The following is a 7,430-nucleotide window of genomic DNA, read 5'->3' as shown; positions in this document are numbered from 1 at the left end:
CAGGCCTCGGCTGCCCCTCTGCCCTTTCAGTCTTCCTTGGGTCAGCCTGGAGCTTAGTCCAACCTCTGGATTCATAGCCAGCCACTTCCCAGGTCCCTGTAGGGATGGGAGCGTTTCTAGTGGTGGGGACTAAGGATGGCATTCTCATGTGTGAGAATGTATGTGCATCTGTCCGGAGATGTTCAAAGTGTATTTCTAGGTATTGTATGTATGTGTATCTGTGTGTGTGGACTGTTTTTGTGAGTCCGTGATGCATATGTACGTGAATGGATAAGGCTATGATTGTGTGTGTGTGTGTGTGTGTGTGTGTGTGGTGTGTGTGTTTGCCCTCCCCTTTTCACCCTCCCCCACTCAGCCTGGCACCCCATTGCAGCCATGTTTGCATCTTGTCGGTTGTCAGTTAAGATCTTACATGGCTGTAGACCTTGTGGGTCAGCCTGGTCCTTGTGTGTGCATGAGTGTGGGTGTTCATGTGCATGTGCGTGCGTGTGTGTGTGTGTGTGTGTGTGTGTTAGTGGTGGCAGCACTGAGAATCACCTAGGAGCCCCTCCCTGTGAGGAGGCAGACAACCCTCTAAGGCAGCCTGGAGGCTGGGACCTGTTGCTGCCCCTTGCTCAGGCAGCGTGTGTTTGTGTGTGTGTGTGTGTGTACTTTCCTTTTTGTTTTAAGAATCAACTCCAGGGTTGTTTGCACATTCTAGTATTTTCCAATAAGGAAATGTGCAAGATATCTGGGATTCCTCAGAAACACCTAGAGGTTTTCTGCTCAGTCCTGTTTTTAAGGAAATGGCAGGTTGGGCCAATTGATGAGGGCAGAATCGAGAAATGGCAGGCAGGAGAGTGTCAGTAAAGCTTCTGGGAAAGCTCTGACTCAGGTCCTAATCCCAACTCTGCCTCAGGACCCTGCTCAAGTTCCTTCCCTTTTCTAGCACTCAGTTTCCCCATGTTCGGAAGGATGCATTGGTCCTCATGTTCCAATCTGGTCCTTGTCAGTGTAGGTTGGTTTAGAGGACAGGCTCTGGGGCATGCATTGACCCTAGTGGTCATAGGTCTGGGCCTCTGTCCTGGGCTCAGCCAGGTTTGGTGTGGCTCTGGGCTGAGGCCACCTCCTGCTCAGAGGGACCTCTTGTCACCCTGCTTGGTGCCTGGGAGGGGTAGGGGCCTAACCTTGATAGGTTGGTCAGATCTGTTGAACTCCATATCTGGAGTTGCAAATTGGTGGTGTTTTCTAAATTCTCATTTCTGGAAGCCATCATTTTAGGAATAAGAGTGTCCATTTACTGGGGGCTATTATGTGCCATGCTCTGAGTGTACAATAGACTTAGGAGATAGGGAGGTCATCCCCATTTTACAGAAAAATCAACCGAGGCCCACAGCAGGGAATGACTTGCCCAAGAGCATCCAGCCAAGAAAGGGCAGATTCAGGACTTACCACCCAGGTCTGTCTGACATCAGAGCCAAGCTCTTACCTATCTCCCCTTATACCACTAATGCATCCATCCACACCTACACAGCGCCCCAACCTTGGGATGTGAGGGTGGCATAGTTTGCAATATATAGATGTGAATCATGTGGCCCAGAGAGAGTAGGGAATGTTTCAAGGACACAGTTCCAGTGTAGGGCAACTAGTTCAAATTTGCCATCTTTGAGTTCTCTTTTGAGCATGGGTTCCCCTAAGGGCTTGGTAAAAATATCCCCCAAAGCAGACTTCCTCCATTCTTTCCCTCCTTTGCTTACCTCCTTGGCAGTGGAGATCTCTTCCAATATCAGAAAACCGTCTTCAGTGGGATAGAATTGAAAGGTCTTGTTTAGAAATCTGAGCACTCGAATCAGGTCTTCCCTCTCCCCACCTTCTGGGTTCAGAGGAGCCATGTCCCTGACTGTCACAGCCTCACCCTTCTTTTTGGAAGGTGTGTCTTAATCAACTTCCCTAGATAAGCTGGACAGCTTGCAAGCTTGGCCTGAGCTTCTGCAACCACTAAGGGACTGGCATAGGCTATGAGACTGGAAGATCTGTCCAGTGCTGACCTGGGAAACTGTCAGGACCCAGGAGCAATGAAGCAAGTCAAGAAGGGACTTCAGGATCAGCTAGAGCTGGGATCAAATCCTAGAGGCTTTTTTAAATGCAGGCTCAATCCCTGCCCTCCTACTACTGACATTCTCCTGGAATAAACAGAGCCTGGCAGATTCTCAGGAATAATATGAGAATAATTACAGGAGGCATTTGGCACCATAAGAGCACCAAACAGGGGGATAGTGGTGTAGCTTAGTGGTAGAGCATTTGCTTATCATGTGGATGCCCTGGGTTCCATCACCAGCACCACAAAAAGAAAGAAAGAAAGAAGACACAAAACAGGAACACAGGAAGAACTGCACATGTGCAGGGGGTCAGGGAAGGCTTCCCTGAGGGTGTGGTTGAAGAAAGTTTGTGCAAGGTGAGTAGGCCTTTTAGGTGGCAGTGTGAAGTAAGTAGGTGGAGAAGGGGGACCTCCATTCCAGACAGGGAGCTGTATGTGCCTGAGGCTTTGTTGCTGGATGGAGCAAGGCGAATTTGATGGAACTGAAGTAACTGGAGCAGAGAGGAAGGAGAACTGTGCAGGCTGTAGAGGAAGTGGGGTGTGTGATCTTACCCTACAAGCAAAGGGGGGAGAATTTGGAGGATGCTGGGAATGTGGAAGGAAGGGAGCAGAGCAGAGACTGATGGCTCCTTAGTTATGCCATCTTGGACAAGCACTTGTCTTGACATTCACAAGTGTCAGAGTTTGGGTTAGGGAGTGAAAATTACCTAGCAGGATCAACCATGTGCAAACACCTACCAGGTTCCCTGAGCTTCTCCAGGACAGGGTTACCACTCTTTTCTCTTCCCCATGTGCCAACAAGACAAAGCTGGAGACTGGGTGACCTCAGCATGCTTTCCTCTGGTTAAGTCCAACCAGCTAGACCATGGCTCCTATCTTGTCTCCCTGTCACCCCTTAATTTTGTTTTGGGGACTAGTCAGGAGGAAGCAAGGAGGCCAGGTCATCAGGCAAGAGAGGAAACTTTGACTGTTCTTCAGAGTTTTGATTCTGGAATGGGAAACTCAGGCCCCAGCCTCCACTCCCTACCTGGCAAGCAAGGTGCTGCAGAATGCTCATCCATTGAATGGGTGCAGAACTTCCAAGAGGGACATTTCTGGGTCCCCTGAGGCCTGTAGGATTGACTCAGTTCAGCCTGTGTGCATTGTTTGTGGACTCATGGGAGCAGAAGTTCTCCCCAAGAATAATACAGTCCCGTCCACCTGATGCATTTTGAGGCTTTTTCAGGGCTCTGGCAGCACAGCTCCTGGGAGCTTCTGACAGTGACAGGTGTCTGTGGCAGACTTGAACACCCCTGGTTCTCAGTGGAGAGTGTGGCAGGAGAGGCCTGGCTTTCTTGCTTCCTGTGTGTCCTGTGCCATCCAGCAGGATTTCTCTGTGGCAGCTTCGTGGGGTGCTCTAGGAGCTGGTGGGAGCCTTTTGTCACGGGTTATCAGGTAGAAAAGGGCACTTTTGTCACCCCCATTAGCCTGCAATTGCTAAGGCTGCAGAACCCTGATGGGACATGAAGAGGCCTGAGTCCTTGTTCTCAGGCCTCTGTCCCTAACAACCCAGGTGAGTCCTAGCAGGTCCCTTCTCACAGCCCTCCCTGCCCCCACTACTGCTTTCTAAGCAGAGGAGGTTCAAGAGCTGCAGGAGTCTGAGCCCCTCAGCTCTTCTGATGGGACAGGGCCACCCTCTGTGACCAGGGCCTCCCTGTTTCCTCTACTTGGAATCTGCCAAGTCTGTATTTAAGACTTAATGAAACTCAGTAGCTGATAAGGCTTTGGGAGTCTTCCTCACCTTCTGGAAAACCAGGGCTCTACTAAAAATATCCAAAAGGAATAAAGGCTTTTAAAAAAAGCCATCACCATCTGTTCTATGGACAATCTCATTTAATTATCCCCATTCCCTGTGCAGAGAATAAAACACCTTCTCTTGTGGAGTAGGAAACTAGGGCACAGAGATGGCAGGTAACTTGCCTAAGGTCCCAGAGATGGTGAGTGGTTCACCCAGGGGTCTGGCTGCCAACCGTGCTCTGCATTGCTCTGTAGCTGAAACCAACAGCCCCCACATGGTCGTGACCTATGCTGGCAGTGTGGAGTTGTCAAAGGGCCAGACGTTGGAATCACATAGTCCAGTTGTGGTCCCTCCAATTTAGTACTCTTGAGCCTCTGGGATGATAGTCTCTTTGCCCACATGCAGCGGTGCTGCTGAGCTGTCACAGCTGGGCCATCTGTATGCAGAATAGTGTGTTTGGCTCACCTCATTGGGATCGAGATGGACTCAGTGGACATTTTGCTGCCCTCTCTGGTCACAGATGACCTTGCAGATGCTCTCAGAGCAAAAGCTGCTCCCCCTGGGTAGGCCCTGGGCTGGGGGTGCTGCAGCCTCCAGAGCTGTGCTAGAAATTAGTGGAAGAGACGATTCTTGATGTCCAAAGGGACAAGCCTTTTGGTGGGAGCATCCTGGCTGCCATGGAATTGTCCTGAGCCCCTGAGCAAGGGAAGACAGGGTGTATTGCCAGGGAAGCCCTCCACATGCAGTGGGCAGAACACCCAGGAGGAAGCTGGCCATTCTTTAGGGTGCAGACTGGGGACCTGAGATGTGCTAACTAGTGTCTGGGAGTTGGGGGAGACTGGGTAGGGGTGGGGATCATGGTCATAGCCCTGCAGTCTCCATGGGTGATCATTTGTGGATGGGGGATCAGCCTGCCCTATGCCAAGATGCCCCCTGGTGAGCACCCTAGATTCAGGATCCAGAGGTGCCTCCTTGTGGAGGGTTGTTTGAGGGACCTGGACAGGAGGATTAGTGGTGGCTCCACTGTAGGAACCTCATCCCCAAGCTCTGAACGTCCCTCCTGGGTCCCAGCAGGCTGGCCAATCCTCTCCTGTTGGGAACAGTACCTGGCACCTATTTATAGCCAGCCAGCGAACCATTAACCAGGGCCAGACTGGCAGTGGAGTTGGAGGCCTTTGCTTCTCCTTATGCCTCAAGACCCGCCTCTAGGGCAGGTTCAGAGGGAGGAGCTGGAGGAAGGACTTCTGTAGCACTCTGAAGTCCTAGGCCACCACTTTGTCCTTTTCTTCCCTGTCTCCCCTCCCTGATCCTGCCCCTCCTGGGGCTTCAGGGTGCCCTCCAGCCCTGGCTAGGCTTTCATTACCTGTGCTGTGTGGCAGGAAGAGGGGAAGGCCAGTCAGGTCCACCCTGCAACAAACGTGATTCATTCACCAGCCCTGGCCGAGCTCCTGCAGTGGTTGGAGAACTGGGGTGACCACAGTGAGCACAGGGAAGGCCCAGCCCTCCTAGAGCCCATGGTCTAGATGGAGGGACCCAGAGAGGACAAGCAAACAGATGAAGAAATAGGATGAATTCAGAAATGGTTGAGGAAACAGCAAAGGGGAGAGAGAGAGGACCAGGGTAAGCCTGGGGGCAGTCAGGGTGGGCTCCTCAGAGGAGATGTCGTGGGAGCTAACAGCTTATTGATGGAAAGGAGCTGCTAAGCCAAGGCCTGGGAATGGCAGAGCAGAGGTGCTCAGGCAGGAAGCAGCCGGCAGCCTTGGGAAAAGCAAGGGGGCAGGGAGTGAGGTGGAGAGAGGTAGGGACAGGTCAGGGACAGACAGGGAGAGGTGGGCCCTCCTAACTCTGAGTCTTCACCCATGGCCTCCTGGGGAGGTGGCAGGGAGGGCTTCTGAGCTGTCACCATCAGACCCCTTCTCTGCAAAGACCTCCAAGCCCCTTACAGGCCAGGTTGCACTAAGCATGTGGAGAGGCTGGTTTGGAAGGCGGCACTGGGTCTGTTTGCCCAGATCTCTGGTTGCCTGCCCACCACCTCCCCCAGGGCAGAGTGAGTAAAGTACACTTCTTCTTTTTCATTTTTAATGGACAATTTTTTAGAGCAGTTTTCAGTTCACAGCAACATCGAGGGGAAGGTAAACAGATATTTCCTGAATGCCCCAGTCCCTGCACATACATAGTCTCCTCCACCATCAATGCCACCAGAAAGTCACATTTGTCAATGCAAGTCGTTGTCACCTAGAGTCTGTGACTTACCTTAATCTTCACTCTTCCTGATGCACATTCTGTAGGCTTGGACTGTTGTAGAATGATCTGTACCCATCTTGCCCTCTCACATAGCATTTCCACTACCTCACATGTGTCCAATCCTCCACCCATTCATCCCGTACCCTGTCAGCCCCTGGTGACCACTGATCTTTCCTCTGTCTCTTTAACTTTCTCTTTTCCTGAATAGTCATATAATCGGCAGCCTTTGCAGATCAGCCTCTTCACTTAGTAGAAGCATGGAAAGGTGGAGATTTTTGTTAGGACAGTTCCCATGGGGATTGCTTGTGGCAGGAAGAAGATGGAAGGTGCCAGGTGTGCTGGGAGAGGTTGACTGTGAAAATCATTGGCCCAGGGCAGAAGTGGAGCTGACAGGGGCTGCTGGCCCCTGGCTCTGGGAGCAGGTAATTGGCCATGACCATGATGTTCAGCTGCAGTGAGATGAAGAAGCAGGTGCATTGGCCACCTGGACAAAGCAACCTAAAGCATCCTGGGGCTCCACTGATCCAGTGCAGTCTCCTCACAGACCTGAGGGGCTTTGCCTCCCCAGGTCAGCAGCCTCACTGGGAAGGTGGGAATAGTAACAGTGACACCTAGATTGCATAGCGGCTGTGAGTCTTTGGGCTTCTGTGGGAAACACCCACTTCTAGGAAGAACGCATAGGGGTCTGTAGAATGAGTGAATCAGTGAACCTACTGTGCTTCAGGTTTGGTGTGGGACAGATTAGCCTGGGATTGAATTCCCACCCTGCCTCTCTAAGCCGAGTATTCTATGGCAAGTTATTTAATTCGACTGTGACTCAGTTCCCTCATCTATATAAGGGGGCTGTACCCATCTGCTTGAATTATCATGAAAAATTTAAAAACTCCTGTCCCAGAAACACAGTGAACACTTGATAGGTATGTGTTGGGTGGTGCTACTGCAGCAAATGTATGGACACCTACTATGCAGCAGCTATTGTATTCAATGCTTGAAAGAGACTATGACCTCTCCTTTCATGGGAGAGAGGTTCCAGTACTCACTGCAATCACAAAATCCTTGGATGTTCACATCCCTTATATAAAATGGCAGAGTATTTCCATATAACCTAGGCCTGTCCCAAGTAACTTACAGTACCTTATAATATCTAATACAATGCAAGTGCTGTATGAACAATTTTATACTGTGTTGTTTAGGGAATAAAGATGAGAAAAACAATTTTTTAAAATATTTTCAATCACGGTTGATTGACTGCAGTTATAGAGCCCTTGGGTACAGAGGAACAACTGATAATCTTATGCCTGTGATGCAGACAATAATATCACCCATTTTCCT

This window comes from Sciurus carolinensis, chromosome 8 (genome assembly GCF_902686445.1).
Source record: "Sciurus carolinensis chromosome 8, mSciCar1.2, whole genome shotgun sequence".
NCBI lineage: Eukaryota > Metazoa > Chordata > Mammalia > Rodentia > Sciuridae > Sciurus > Sciurus carolinensis.
Note: the sequence above shows the minus strand (reverse complement) of the source record.